This window comes from Rhinatrema bivittatum, chromosome 4, assembly GCF_901001135.1.
Source record: "Rhinatrema bivittatum chromosome 4, aRhiBiv1.1, whole genome shotgun sequence".
Taxonomy (NCBI): domain Eukaryota; kingdom Metazoa; phylum Chordata; class Amphibia; order Gymnophiona; family Rhinatrematidae; genus Rhinatrema; species Rhinatrema bivittatum.
The window spans coordinates 229,397,881-229,413,886 of record NC_042618.1 but is presented as its reverse complement, the minus strand read 5'-3'; the positions used below and the strand labels follow the sequence as shown (position 1 = coordinate 229,413,886).

At 43.8% G+C, this 16,006-nt stretch overlaps 1 protein-coding gene across 1 annotated transcript in view; it reads right to left on the bottom strand.

The window, feature by feature from the left end:
- Positions 1–1,587, bottom strand: part of BID (BH3 interacting domain death agonist) — a 110,557-nt gene extending 108,970 nt beyond the window's left edge. Inside the window, exon 1 of the mRNA XM_029599842.1 lies at positions 1,477–1,587. The gene's annotated coding sequence lies outside the window, so the exon portion shown is untranslated. The remainder of the gene's footprint in view (positions 1–1,476) is intronic.
- Positions 1,588–16,006: the final 14,419 nt, after the last annotated feature.

Below are 16,006 nucleotides of genomic sequence, written 5' to 3'. Positions count from 1 at the left end.
TTTTTGCTGTGGACAGACAACTCCACTACTAGACTCCAGCTTCCTCTTTGTGGAGAGGAAAGCAGAAACAGATAAAAGTGTGGCGCAATGTGGGAAGTTGGCTGTTATCTAGGCTGCTACAGCTCCTTCACTGTTACTACTCCCATCTTTCAGAGTGAGTCACACCTGGTGTTCAGTGTATGATCTCTCAATCTCAGTCAGTCTGGAAATAAGACAGAAACTTGAAGGTCTCATAGGACGATACTTCCATAGAGGGAAGTGAAGGAGATGCTGTATGTAATATGTATGCTGCATAAAACAGGGCCTGGATATCTGTGCTTTGCAATGCTACCCATTAATTCTAACACTCTGGGGCTCATGTGGTAGCTAGGAAGGAGAGGCATGTGTGCTCAGAAAAGAACTATTGCACCTTTAAAAGTAATCACGGGACTCTCCGTTGCTGTGAGGTGTAGAGAGCAGAGCCCAGGTGCTGATTTTCATTACTAATGCTGTTGCCACTTGCAGATCTTCATCAGGTTTGGGACCAGCAATGAGGGAAGGAATGGGCTGAGCATGCACAGGCCACTGGATATAGCCACTGCTCCTCTTTCCTCATCCATAAGTGAGCTTACCCAGGAGAAAAACGTTGCTCTAGCAACCTGCCTTCACCCATCTTTGGTCCAGGGCCCAAAGAAAGATGTTTCTATTGATCCTGGAGTCAGTGGTATGTTTGGAAGAGTTGTTTAAAAAGAGCGATCAAGGCCTGGTTGTGGAGCATAAGAGACCAGGAATGACAGAAGGTCCCGGGGGGGGGGGGGGGGGGATATAAAGGGTGAGAGAGGGAATGCCATAGGATCAATTACAAATTATTTAAAAAAAGGGAAGAAAGGTGGGAGAAGATGGGGGGATGCAAAAGGACTGGAGAAGGTAGAAGCTGAGAGAGGGGTTTGTTTGTGTGCTTTTGTCTTCTGGGATCATTTGAATTTTCAAGTGCTAAAATGGGATTGCATAGACTACAAGTCTGGGAAGGCTTGAACTAAAGCCTTCATCAACATGAGAATGAGATTTAAATGGAGCAGCACAAGAGTGCACAAAATTCGTTACTACACCGGGTGTAGTCTGTAGTTGCTCCTAGGTAAAACTGCATACAGCTCGGCGCTCCTGATTACCAGCGTCAATATGCAAACAAGGCAAACTGGAAAGAGAGAATGATAGCGAGACGACTGATCTGTGAAGTTTAATCGGTAATAACCACCATATGCGTTTACCCACCGACGAAACAAAAAGCTTCTATTTCCAGAATATAAAACTTTATTGCATCATAAAATACAATGGTGAGATTTTTCGGGATTCGAAACCGGGGACGGTCTGTGATGTCACAGGTAACAAATCAAGCTTTATTAACATACGTTAGAGAACGGTAAACAGGGCCGGGACACGCTCTGTATTCAGGCGGAGAGAGAGATCGGGTCTCAAAGAATAGGAAAAGTTACTTACAATTAGGCTCGAGAAGCGGCTTCTACCAACCAAAAAGTCTCAAACCAGAGCAGAACAATCCAGTTTCACTTCCTCTTCCCCTTTCAGCTTCCGAGCCCGCCCAAGGCCCTGCCTCTATTTTTTTTTTTTTTAAAGAAGCGGCGCATGTGGCGTTCCCAAGTTAAAAAAAAGAAAGTCAGCTTTAGGCTGGAACGAAGCCTGGTGAAAAGAAGGGATGTGGTCTGTCTTAGATGTGGGCGGCTGGGATACAGTTTGCACAGTAGACACAAGCAACATCGTCAGGGAAAGAACCGGGAAAGAATAATTTGAGGGGGAAAAAAAGCGCCCTAAGTGCTACAAGCCACAACAGCACACACCAGAGGGGTGAAATGCGCTTACGTTTTGTTCACTCGGCGATGGAGGGTTACTTCGCGTTAGAGGGGCGCTGCCTGCTCCCTCTGCATTATTTGGTTTTGTCTCTTGGAGTCATGCCTTCTGGGGAAAGTACTGTACATTTAGGGTACTTTTTAGGATCTTTTAGCTAGGTAGTTTCCTTGTTATATAGCTGGCATACTTTTAGACTTCATCAGCAAGTGTTCACCTGCCGAGGCTAGCCAGGGACTCTTCCGTCTGTGTCAGCTATGCTGCTGCAGGCAACCATCACTACCCACATTACTTGGCGCAAAAAAAAACAAAATGTGAGATTTAGGGCTACCTAGCGGCTCCTTATTTCCCTTCACTTTGTTATAAAATGAATCCTTTCAAAGGATTGGTTTTCAGCTGCACTAGAATATACATAATCCCCCTTCTTCCCTGTCCATGTAACACAGGAAAGTGTTGTCATGCATTTTTATTATGAAGGAAATACAAATATTGAAACAAAAGTGTTGGGGGTTAACATGAGCAAAGCTCATGGCAGGATTGCCTGACCCAACCTAGTCTCAAATCAACACAATTTCCTTTTAAGGCGGAAAGTGGTCTCGAGGATTTTTTCATTTGGAAAGTTTGACTTATTTTGCCAAGAAGGCATCTTATTATGGCTTTCCCCTCCCCACCTTAGTAATTAGGTAAGAACGACAGGAGCAAAGTTCAAACTCAGCTGTTTACTGTGAAGAGATTTTTTAATATCTGAAAGACAAATAACAGCAGTGATCTCAATTGCTGGAAAACGGAATATCTGGGGGGGTATACAAATTGCCCCACCTGTCATTCTTACTTACATTCTTCATGTAAACCATATTTTGCTAATTTTAAAATCATGTTAACATGTTCAGGATTTTAGTGATTTGGGCTGGGAGGAAAGAGTAAGGGATCTAGGAAAAGGAAGCGAGGAGAGGGCACAGGAGGGAAACGGAATCTTAGGCAATGGGTAGAGAGATAAGGAGAATAGAGATTCAGGAAGGAAGGGTCAGCAGTGGGATGGAGGAGGAAGGATCAGGGATGGGAAGCAAGGGAGTATTGGGGGATGGGGTGGAAGACGAATGGATGGTGGAAAAGGAAAGTTGCCAGAGCTGTGCCCCTCCCTCCCAAAGCCCCTTTGATTCCTTACTCTCCATGTCACTTCCTTCCCCCACCCGATCCCCATCACAAAACTTGGTTCTCCCCCACCAAAACACCTCACTGACCCTGGTTCACGCCTGCCCCTCCCTTGCTCCATCATCCCAGTTCATTCTCTCTTTTGCCCTCCTTCCTAGTTCACTCTGGCTCCCGCTCCACACACTCGTTTCACTCCGTTACCCCATCCCTGGTTTACTCTGTACCTCCCTCCCCCTACAATCCCCAGTTCACCCCTCCTTTCCCTGCCCCCATTGACAGTTCACTCTATCCCTCCTAGGGGAGGATTGCAGGAAAATATTGGCCCCAGGGATTTTTTTCAAAACTGGTCCATGGGGTATCTGACGCCCTAATGCACTTTCCCTGCAGCACATGTGTCAACAGCTCCCAAAAGTACACCAAGTCAACCCTGGAACCTAGTAGCATTAAGCCAAATACCTCCAAAATAAACTTCATCTTTCCTAAAAAACTAAGACGTTGAGGACAATCTAGATTGGGGTGAGCAGAGCTGCAGCCCCTGTTCCATCCATGCAAATTGGTTGGGCCCCTAAACATTTGCTTATATCTCTTATAGAGATATATCCTGGATTCTCGGTCTGATTCTTGAACCAGTTGCAAGTAATGACACTGCCAGCCAGTGTCAGAGACACACACACACACGCTCAATCACAAACAGATTTTTAGATTGCAGAAACTTTATTGGCACATACACACACTGACACCCACAAAGACACAGACACAAAAACACACCCACACACAGAGAGTGTGTGTCTGAGTCAGAGAGAAAGATATCCACACATCCACACATCCACACTCTTACAGAGAAAGTGTGTATGGGTGTGTGGCTCTCACACTTTCTCTGACACAGACACACATGCACTCTCTCTGACATGCTACTTTTGTACTGCTTACACAGTGAGCACTCCCAGTCCAACACTGCTGCATCATGGTGTAATGTTCTTGCTTGCTGCCAGCCCTTTCCCCATTCTGCAGCAGCCCCCTCCCTTTCCCAATATCCATTCTCTAGGAGACTCTCTGGTTCCACAGCCAGCTGCTTCTCTCAGAGCTCAGTACAGTCACCTCAGACAGAAGCCTCCCCAACACTGCATAGGCATTTCCTCCTGGCTTATCCCCTTCCTTCCTGTGCCTGTAGTTTGTCTCCATTTCTCCACAACCCTCCCACCACTCTAGTGCATTCCCACTGACTGCTGGCTACATAGTCTGTTGTTTTTATGGTTCCCAGGCTGTGCTCTGCCTACAGACTCCAGGGGAGGGAGCACCAGAAGTGATCCATACTGTTTCCCTGGGCTTATAAAAAGAGAAAATTATGCCCTGGCCGAGACTGGGGAGGGCCACTAACTCAAAATAGCACAGCTCCATATGGAATCCTGTTTTCTCTTGTGGAGTTAGTGATGCCAGGGCTGGTGCGAGGGTATTAGGTATCATAGGTGAACCTCACAACCTTGCACACACTCCTAGCCCCGCCCTTCCCACAAATAATTTTAAAACATGTACTTATAATTAACAGATTTCATATGAAAAAGAATGTTCAGTGTTATAAGGTATAAATATCACTTATAATATGTGTATGTTACATGCACCACTGTGGTACCAACCAGAAACTGCAAAAAAAAAACAAACCCCAAAAAACAAAAGACACCTGTAGCCATATGTAATTGGGACTATTGTAAAGCACGTCTGCCATCAGAAAGCTTTAAGTAAATTGAATTACAGTATAGTAAACTTCCCATACAAAACAGCACTAACTGTCAGCACTCAAACAGTAACAACCCTATCTATGGAAAAACAACACTGCAAATATTACACCAGGCCCTAAAACACCAATACACCTAATATTAGGAAAACAGAACAAGCCAAGCTTAAGAGCCTGACACAGAAACTACATGTTAGCCGAATACCTCACCTCAGTCACACATGCAGAACACAGACAGACCCTCACCAAATACAGAATAAAGAGAAAGTATAACTAGAAACATGCAGACAAAAACTAACTTGGAAACCGTAACAAGACAGACTGTGTATGCAGTGCACAATGGAAAAAAAGAAACATCATTAAACAAACAATAAAATCAAGATATATAAAACATCAATCAAAATAGTGAAAATGTACTCATAAAAAGAATAAATATTTTAAAGCAGCTGATGAAGAGAACATCCAATTATTAAAAACATATATCATTGGCTTTTTTTAATTTTCCAAACATAAATAAAATATTTCAAAACAGCAGACATCAAATAACACCCAATAATTAAAACTAAAACTAAAAAAAAGTCCCTTGCTCTCCACACTTGGGAACTTTAGACTCCAGTCACTCTGAGATTGTCATGGATTAATCAGGGATAGGAGATGTGCACAAACTTTCTCCTCTCTCTCATACATATATATATATATATACACACACACACACACACTATCTAGCATACATGTTCATTCTTACACAAACTCCCATACATGTTGACTGGCTCACAAACTCTGCTCACACACATGTTCACTGACTTGCTCTTGCTCATACCCATGCTCACTGGTTCAAATAGTCTTCTTGCTCACACATATGCTCATTGACTCTTTGTCTTTCACTCACACACATGCTCACTCACTCTCTCACGCAGCCTTGCAGGAGTCTCTCCCAGCCCCGCACTGCTGTCTTCCAGCCCCGGCTGGATAGGCTTTGCCACTGCCTTGCAGGCCTCTCTCCTGGTCCGTACAGCTTTCTTCCGGCTGCATCAGGATGGGCTCTTCTGCACCTTGCAGGCTTCTCTTCCTCACACAGCTGTCTGCTGTGGTGCCGCAAGTTTCTCTTTGGGCAGCAGCAGCCCCTCTTCTTCTCTTTGGCCTGGAAGTTTAAAAAAAAAAAATCACGTTATGGGAGTGACAGGCCCACCGGCGGAAGCCCAATCCCAGATAGGGCAATCCACCCCTGATCCCTTCTGCCCTTCTCCCATCCTCACTTCACTCTGTCCCTTCTTCCTTCTCAATCCCCAGTAGGTTCACTCCCTCCCCTCCCTCCACATCTTCATGTCACTCTCTCTACACCGTCCCCTGCCCCCTCATTCGCCCACTGATTTAAGTTAAACAGAAGGAAACAACTACAACTTTGCACTGTCTCTGGCGCCTCCTTCTCCCCTCCTGCCAGACCCGAGCGTCACACTTTGAACCATATGGTTCAAAGCACGACAACTGGGCCCAGAAGGGGAGGAGGCGAGGTTGCAAAGCTACCGTCTCCTCCTCCTCCAGTTTAATTTAACCAGCGGGTGAGTGAGGGGACCCAGGGGGCTCAGAAGGGAAAGTTGTACCTTTCACACTGTTTCTCTTCCGAGGCAAGAGGGTGGGAGAAAGGCAATGCTGCATGCACCAACCAACTGCCACCAATGCATATTTTTTTTTTTTTAGATCCCTGGTTTACTGCGGCAATTTAGCCAGGCTTGACTAAATCCATGGCAAGGGCCGAAGTGTGCGTTCCTTACCACGGCTGTAAAATCACAGGAGAATGGGGGCTCTGACAAGTATTTGTCTCAAAAGAGCAACTGCAGAGCCCGACACAGACTCTTGGAACAGAGGCAGAGTCAATCCAGCTACTCCTGGAGTTTGGGGGTGGGGGTTGGCAACAGAGGCCTGTGCAGGAAGGAAGGGAGCTCAGAACCCTTGGAGGGCAGCAGCATACAAAGCAAAGTTGCTTACCTGAAACAGGTGTTCTTCATAGACAGCAACGCAAACAACCACACAAGTGCGTGACTTCATCCTACAGCGCCAGGATCGGGCAGGCTCTCTGTATGCTCAGAAGTCTTTATATTGAGCTTGTGTGAGTGTTCCTGCTCAACCGTCTCTCACACAGAGTCTCTCAGTTTTGTCCAATAGATGCTACAGCTGCTTTCCAGGGAAGTGGGAGGGGTTTGTGTGGCTGTTTGCGTTGCTGACCATGGAGAACACCTGTTTCAAATAAGCAATTTTGCTTTCTCCATGGACAAGCATGCAAAATCAGTCACACAAGTGGGACTCCTTAGCCAGGGTTGCCAGTCTATATTCTCTCTTTTTTTTTTTTTTTTTTGTGCAACCTTAATATGCTTCTGGAAAGCTAATGGCTGTGTACATATTCTTTTTTTTTTTTTAATCTTTATCCACTGCTTTTCCAAAGACTGTGCCCGTAACAAGACATTTTTCCAGAAAGTAATGTTTCATGAATGTATGTTTGGTGGACCATGTTGCTGCTTGTAGAATATTCGAAATAGGTATATTATTTTGGAATGCCATGGAAGTAGCCACTGCTCTTATTTGATGAAGTCTTTCTGGATCTGGAAGTGTTAGATTTTCTGAAGTATAACAAAACTGAAAACATCGGGATAACCATCTAGTGATTGACTGTTTACATTTTAGCCTATTTTCCCTGTAAGACAGGAAAAGTTGATTTGTCTTGCGAAATGATTCCCTCTCGCAATGGAATTTTATGAGTGTATCTTGGAGCAATAGCTCGGTAATTTGTGGCTAAATGGGGCTGTGAAAAGTTCTATCCCAGGCTTTCTCCAGTTTCTGAAAATCCTGTCCAATATCTGATTGTCTACAGACCATTCGAGGGGATGTAACTGATGCTTTGTCGATCTACAAGGCAATTCTCTTTCCCTGGTAGATATATTCCTGTTAAATGTATTCCACAGTGCAAAGCTCAGTCCAAGATCCGAGTTGTTTGCTTGCAGAGACTGTAGGAACCTGTTCCTCTCTGCTAGTTGATATAAAACATGGTAACTTGATTGTATCTGTAAGATTTTCCCTCATATGTATGCTTCAAAGACTGAGAGCTTTGTAAACTAAGAGCTTTGGAAACTACTAGCATCTCCAGAGAATTTATATGAGAGCTCGTTTCTTGGATTGACCATTGGCCTTGGGTGGTTTTGCTGCCAAGATGTGCTCCCTAACATTGAAACATCTGTAAGGGTGCTCCCTAACATTGAAACATCTGTAAGGGTGCATCTTTTTCCCAGAGAGTAAATTGGATGTGTGAGACCACCATTTCAAGGAGTATAGGAGCAGAAGAGGATTGGAAGGCTCATCTGCATACTGCTCCCAGCATCCCCGGGAGAGGACTCCAGAGGTCACAGCAAATGACCCAAGGCTTTGATCTCCACAGCCCCAGCTTCCAGAGGCCCCACGCCCTTTGCAGTAGAAGAGGACTGGAAGCACGCGCCATTAGGCGGGCAAATCTCAAACCTTTCAATCCTTTTGAGTGAAGATCAGCTTAATGGTGGTTGAAGAGGATTGCTAAGTATAGCTTTGGGAAGTCTTAGGACTTAAAGTTTGGAGAGAGGTGAAATAGTTGGATATATTCTTTAGAGTTTGTGTGTGTGAGATAATAAGCAAGCTAGAGGGAGTTAATTCTAGTGTCTGTCTTTCCCACCCCCAGCTCAACCCTTGATTTTTAGGCAAGAGACACTTTCTCATTAAAAATCAATCAGGCTCATTTCTAAATCATACTATTGTACCAGCCCTTATTGAGAGTTTAATCATCCCCTTGTAGGACACTAGCAGATTAATTAATGCATCTGTAAATTTAAAGTACTCTAATTCCAACTCCCTTACGGGCTGATACAGTAAAAACGTGTCCCTAGCGTCTCCTTTTGGACCGGAGCGGTGGCTGTCAGCGGGTTTGACAGCCGACGCTCAATTTTGCCGGCGTCTGTTCTCGAGCCCGCTGACAGCCATGGGCTCGGAAACCGGATGCCGGCAAAGTTGAGCGTCCGGTTTTTGACCCGAAAGCCGCGGGCCGACTTCAAATTTATTTTTTTTTACCCTTCGGGACCTCTGATTTAATATCACCATGATATTAAGTCGGAGGGTGCACAGAAAAGCAGTTTTTACTGCTTTTCTGTGCTTTTCTGTGCACTGTATCGGCCCGTTAGTAACTTAAACTTAACTAGGAACTCAACAAAATTAAGATGAAGGCAGCAGTCCAGCAGCAAGAGGGGGGGCTTTCCAGTCTTTTGCATTGAGTGTCACATGTATGATTTTTTACCCGCTGGCGAGAGATTGTATGTGTGCACTCAGTGCAAAGAGCTCCTGGCTCTCAGAGAACAAGTCCAATCTCTGGAGGCTAGAGTGGCAGACCTGGAGGAGCTGAGGCAGACAGAGAGGTACATTAATGAGACTTTCAGGGACATAGTAGCCAAGTCCCAAATCCAGTTTGTCAGCCCCAGTGCTGCCTTGGATCAGAAAGGTCTCCTGGTTGAAGAACATTACCCTGGTGTAGCAGGAAGTAATCCTGTGGCAAGGACCTGGTCTCCAGGTGATGTGTTGTCTACTTGCACAGAGGACAAGTCTCCCAGGGCTACTGCTCATGAGGAAAGGGTTAGGTTGGCCATCATAATTGGTGATTCGATTATTAGAAATGTAGATAGCTGGGTGGCTGGTGGACGTGACCTCATGCGTCACCAAGATAGGATTATAGACAGTGCTGTGGAGGAGCCAACTGTCATACATGTGGGCACCAATGATGTAGGAAAATGTGGGAGAGAGGTTCTGGAAGCCAAATTTAGGATTTTAGGTAGAAAACTGAAATACAGAACATCCAGGGTGGCATTCTCTGAAATGCTCCCTGTTCTACGGGCAGGTCCCCAGAGGCAGGCAGAGCTCCGGAGAGTCTCAGTGCATGGATGAGATGATGGTGCACGGAAGAGGGATTCAGTTTTTGTAAGGAACTGGGGAAGGGGGGAGACTTTTCCAAAAGGACAGGCTCCATCTTAACCAGAGTGGAACCAGGCTACTGGCACTAACTTTTAAAAAGGAGATAGAGTAGCTTTTAAACTAGAACAAGGGGGAAAGCAGACAGTTACTCAGCAGTGCTTGGTTCAGAGGAATGTATCTTTGAAGGATACTAATGAAACAGGAGAGTTAGGGCATACCAACAGAGAGGTTTCATAAAAGCAAACATAGTCTATATGCCTATAAGTAAAGAATCACCTGAGCTAAAGAATTCCAAAATTATCCATATCAACTAAAAAGCAGGTTGTTAATACAAACAAAAAACAAACTTTGAAATGTCTGTATGCCAATGCCACAAGTCTAAGATGTAAGATTGGGAGAGTTAGAGTGTATAGTAGTAAATGATGAGATAGACATAATTGGCACCTCAGACACCTGGGGGAAGGAAGATAACCAATGGAACAGTGCTATATCAGGGTACAAATTATATTGCAATCACAGGGAGGATCAACTTGGTTGGGGTGTGGCACTTTATGCCCAGGAGGGTATAGAGTCCAACAGGATATAGATCATACAAGAGACTAATTGCTCAGTAGAATCTATATGGGTAGAAATCCCATGTGTGTTGGGTAAGAGTATAGTGATAGGAGTATACTATCGTCCACCTGGCTAAAAATGGTCAGATGATAAAATGGTAAGAGAAATCAGAGAAGCTAACTAATTTGGCAGTGCAGTAATAATGGGAGATTTCAATTACCTATTATCAAAAGGGAGTCATTAGTTAACCACTGCAACCAAAATCAAAAAATAAAGTGGAACTCAAGCAACCTTTTTAATAGTAGCTTAAGGTGTCAGCAAGCCTAACGTTGTGTGACTTCTTTTCAAAGACGCCAACCGGTCTTTTCAATCATTCACCTTCTTTAAATTTTAATGCTTTCAAAATATTTTTATAAACTTTTTTTTGCTTTATATTGAAAATAGTCCTCCATTCATGAAAAAACAGACTCTTAAAGAATTTTCTTCAAGAGTCTGTTTTTTCATGAATGAGAATGTTGGGGAGATACCAGTTCCAGAGATGGTTTTCAAGGGTGATGAGTCAGATGAACTGAACCAAATCACTGTGTACTTGGTAGATGTAGTAGGCCAGATTGGCAAACTAAAGAGTAGCAAATCACTTGGACCGGATAGTATACAGCCCAGGGATCTGAAGGAACTAAAAAATTAAATTTCAGATCTCTTAGTTAAAATTCATAACCTATCATTAAATCATCCATTGTACATGAAGACTGGAGGATGGTGAATGTAACCCCAATATTTAAAAAGGGCTCCAGGGGTGATCTGGGAAATTATATACCAGTGAGCCTGACTTCAGTGACAGGAAAAATAGTGGAAACTATTCTAAAGATCAAAATCACAGAGCATATAGAAAGATATGGTTTAATGGAACACAGTCAACATGGATTTACCCAAGGGAAGTCTTGCCTCACAAATCTCCTATATTTTTTTGAAGGGGTGAATAAACATGTGGACAAAAGGTGAACTGGTAGATGTGGTATATTTGGATTTTCAGAAGGCATTCGAAAAAGTCCCTCATGAGAGGCTTCTAAGAAAACTAAAAAGTCATGGGATAGGAGGCAAAGTCCTTTTGTGGATTACAAACTGGTTAAAAGACAGAAAACCTAGGGGTAGATTTTATAAATGTACGCTCGGGCGTACTTTTGTTTGTGCACCAGGCGTGAACAAAAGTATGCTGGATTTTATAAGATATGCACGTGCAAAATAGGCTCGGCGCGCGCAGGGGGGGTTTGGGGTAGGTTTTTGGGGGGTACGCGTGTACCCCTTTGAAAATCTACCCCCTAATGTAGGATTAAATGGTCAATTTTCTCACTGGAAAAAGGTAAACAGTAGAGTGCCTCAGGGATCTGTACTTGGACCGGCGCTTTTCAATATATTTATAAATGATCTGAAAAGGAATACAGAGAGTGAGAATCAAATTTGCAACTGTACAAAATTATTCAGGGTAGTTAAATCACAAGCAGATTGTGAGACATTGCAGGGGGACCTTGCGAGACTGGAAGATTGGGCATTCAAATGGCAGATGAAATTTAATGTGGACAAGTGCAAGGTGTTGCATATAGGGAAAAATAACCCATGCTGTAGGTATATGATGTTAGGTTCCATATTAGGAGTTACAACCCAGGAAAAAGATCTAGTTATCATAGTGGATAATACACTGAAATTGTCAGCTCAGTGTGCTGTGGCATTCAAAAAAGCAAACAGAATGTTAGGAACTATTAGGAAGGGAATGGTGAATAAAACAGAAAGTCATAATGCCTGTGTATCACTCCATGGTGAGATGCACCTTGAGTACTGTGTACAATTCTGGTCACTGCATCTCAAAAAAGATATAGTTGTACTGGAGAAGGTACAGAGAAGGGTGACCAAAATGATAAAGGGGATGGAACAGCTCCACTAGGAGGAAAGGCTAAAGAGATTAGGGCTGTTCAGCTTTGAGACGAGATGGCTGAGGGGAGATATGATAGAGGTCTTTAAAATCATGAGAGGTCTAGAACGAGTAGATGTGAATCGGTTATTTGCTCTTTCGGATAACAGAAGGACTAGGGGCCACTTCATGAAGTTAGCAAGTAGCACATTAAAAACTAATAGGAGAAAATTCTATTTCACTCAATGCACAATTAAATTCTGGAATTTGTTGCCAGAGGATGTGGTTAGTGCAGTTAGGGGCGGATTTTAAAACCCCTGCGCGCCGGCGCGCCTATTTTGCATAGGCCGCCGGCGCACGTAAAGCCCCGGGACGCGCGTAAGTCCCGGGGCTTTCGAAATGGGGAGGGAGGGGGCGTGTCCGGGGGCGTTCCCAAAACGAAGCAGCGTTTCGGGGGCGTGCTGCGGCGTTTTGGGGGTGGGCCCAGGGGCATGGCGCCGGCCCGGGGGCGTGGTCGAGGCCTCCGGACCATGCCCCCAGGACCAGAGGACGGAGAGGGGCTGCCGGCGACGCGCGCAAAGTTAAGGGGGGGGTTTAGATAGGGCCGGGGGGGGTGGGTTAGGTAGGGGAAGGGAGAAGGTGGGGGGAGGGCGAAGAAAAGTTCCCTCCAAGGCCGCTCCGAAATCGGAGCGGCCTCAGAGGGAACAGGCAGGCCGCGCTGGGCTCGACGCGCGCTGGTTGCACAAATGTGCACTCCCTTGCGCGCGCCGACCCCGGATTTTATAGGCTACGCGCGTATCTTATAAAATCTGGTGTACTTTTGTTCGCGCCAGTGGCGCGAACAAAAGTACCGGCGCGCATATTGTTTTAAAATCCGCCCCTTAGTGTAGCTGGGTTTAAAAAATGTTTGGATAAGTTCTTGGAGGAGAAGTCCATTAACTGCTATTAATCAAGTTGACTTAGGGAATAGCCACTGCTATTACTGGTATCAGTAGCATGAGATCTACTTAGTGTTTGGGTACTTGCCAGGTATTTGTAAGCCTAGATTGGCCACTGTTGGGAAACAGGATGCTGGGCTTGATGAATCCTTGGTCTGACCCATTATAGCAATTTCTTCTGTTCTTTTGAGTTATCGGTATCGTGAATAGTGGTTGTTCGGCGCCAATAGATCTTTGCTCTGTTGTCTCCAGATTGTTTTCAGGTGCCACTGTGTTCATCCCATCTTCAGTCTCGTGTTGGATAATACATGTACCATAGAAGCTATGTGGCCAATGAGTGTCAGAAAGGTACGTACTTGCATTTGCTTTTCTTTCTGAAAGTCTTTATCAACTGATTTAGATTTTGTTCTCTCTGAAGAAGCAGATAGACGTACTTGTTTGTTGTATCTAGGATGGCTCCAATGAATTTCATTTTCTGCTTCAGAGTGAGGCAAGATTTTGTGAAGCTCATTACAAATCCCAGCATTTATACTCTGTTGATGACCCTGGTGGTTTGTTGTTTTGATTCTTTTTTTGATGTTGCAGCTATTAAAAAATCGTCCAAGCATGGAAAAAGCATTCATCCTTTCTTTCTTATATGAGCTGCCGGCACTGCTGAAACTTTCATGAATACTTTGGAGGCTGATGCTAGTCCTAACGGTAGGACTTTGTGTTGGTAATGGTTGTTTTGGAAGGAGAATCTGCAGTATCTTCTGTGTTTCTTTCTGATTGGAATATGATTGGAAGCATCCTTCAAATTGATTGTCAGCCAGTCGTTTTGTAGAAGGGGCATAATGGTTTGCAATGAATGTGTCCAAAACTTTTCCTTTTGTAGATTTTTGTTTTGCTTTCTTAAATCTAGAATTGGCCTTAATTCTTATCTCTTCTTTGGAATTAGAAAATATTTGGAATAAAATCCTTGACTCTTTTTGGATTTTGTGAATTTTTGAATTGAGTTGGATTTGAGAAGAGAGGATATTTCCTGGTTCAGTCTTTTTTGACTTTCAGGTTTTGGTTGGATTGTTTCTTGGAAATAATTCCCCTTCAAATTCAAAAGAACATAAGATATGCCATACTGGGTCAGGCCAAGGGTCCATCAAGCCCAGTATCCTGTTTCCGACAGTGGCCAATCCAAGTCACAAGTACCTGGCAAGTACCCAAACATTAGATAGATCACAAGCTACTATTGCTTATTAATTACCATCATAGCAGGTTATGGATTTATTCTCTAAGAACTTATCCAAACCTTTTTTAAACCCAGTTACACTAACTGCTGTAACCATATTCTCTGGCAATGAATTCCAGAGCTTATCCATGCTTTATTATTTCCAGAACCTATTTTTCCATTGTAATATTCTCCCATTGTTGGTAAAAATGCTGGATTATTCTTGTTGGAATGGGGAGCACAGTACTTCAGTTTGGTTGGTGGTCAAAAACTAGGTTGTGAACACTGCTTCCCTGTTTGGGCTTGTCTAGATTGATTCCGGTTAGTTCTATTTCTTCGAGATCTTTATTGCAATTGTCCTTGCTGTTGTTGTAATTGATGTGGTTATTGTTTTTGCCAAGCGGCCGCTGTGCCAGGAGCCCCTGACCCCACCCCCCCGACCATCCCGCCCTCTTGCCTCACAAATCTGCTTCACTTTTTTGAAGGAGATAATAAACATGTGGATAAAGGTGAACTGGTAGATATAGTGTATTTGGATTTTCAGAAGGCATTTGACAAAGTTCTTCATGAGAGGCTTCTAGAAAAAGTAAAAATTCATGGGATAGGTGGCGATGTCCTTTCGTGGATTGCAAACTGGCTAAAAGACAGGAAACAGAGAGTAGGATTAAATGGACAATTTTCTCAGTGGAAGGGAGTGGACAGTGGAGTGCCTCAGGGATCTGTATTGGGACCCTTACTTTTCAATATATTTATAAATGATCTGGAAAGAAATACGACGAGTGAGATAATCAAATTTGCAGATGACACAAAATTGTTCAGAGTAGTTAAATCACAAGGAGATTGTGATAAATTGCAGGAAGACTTTGTGAGACTGGAAAATTGGGCATCCAAATGGCAGATGAAATTTAATGTGGATAAGTGCAAGGTGATGCATATAGGGAAAAATAACCCATGCTATAATTACACAATGTTGGGTTCCATATTAGGTGCTACAACCCAAGAAAGAGATCTAGGCGTCATAGTGGATAACACATTGAAATCGTCGGTTCAGTGTGCTGCGGCAGTCAAAAAAGCAAACAGAATGCTGGGAATTATTAGAAAGGGAATGGTGAATAAAACGGAAAATGTCATAATGCCTCTGTATCGCTCCATGGTGAGACCGCACCTTGAATACTGTGTACAATTCTGGTGGCCGCATCTCAGAAAATATATAATTGCGATGGAGAAGGTACAGAGAAGGGCTACCAAAATGATAAGGGGAATGGAACAGCTCCCCTATGAGGAAAGACTAAAGAGGTTAGGACTTTTCAGCTTGGAGAAGAGACGGCTGAGGGGGGATATGACAGAGATATTTAAAATTATAAGATGTCTAGAATGGGTAGATGTGAATCGGTTATTTACTCTTTCGGATAATAGAAAGACTATGGGGCACTCCATGAAGTTAGCATGGGGCACATTTAAAACTAATAGGAGAAAGTACTTTTTTACTCAACGCACAATTAAACTCTGGAATTTGTTGCCAGAGGATGTGGTTAGTGCAGTTAGTATAGCTGTGTTTAAAAAAGGATTGGATAAGTTCTTGGAGGAGAAGTCCATTACCTGCTATTAAGTTCACTCAGAGAATAGCCACTGCCATTAGCAATGGTAACATGGAATAGACTTAGTTTTTGGGTACTTGCCAGGTTCTTATGGCCTGGATTGGC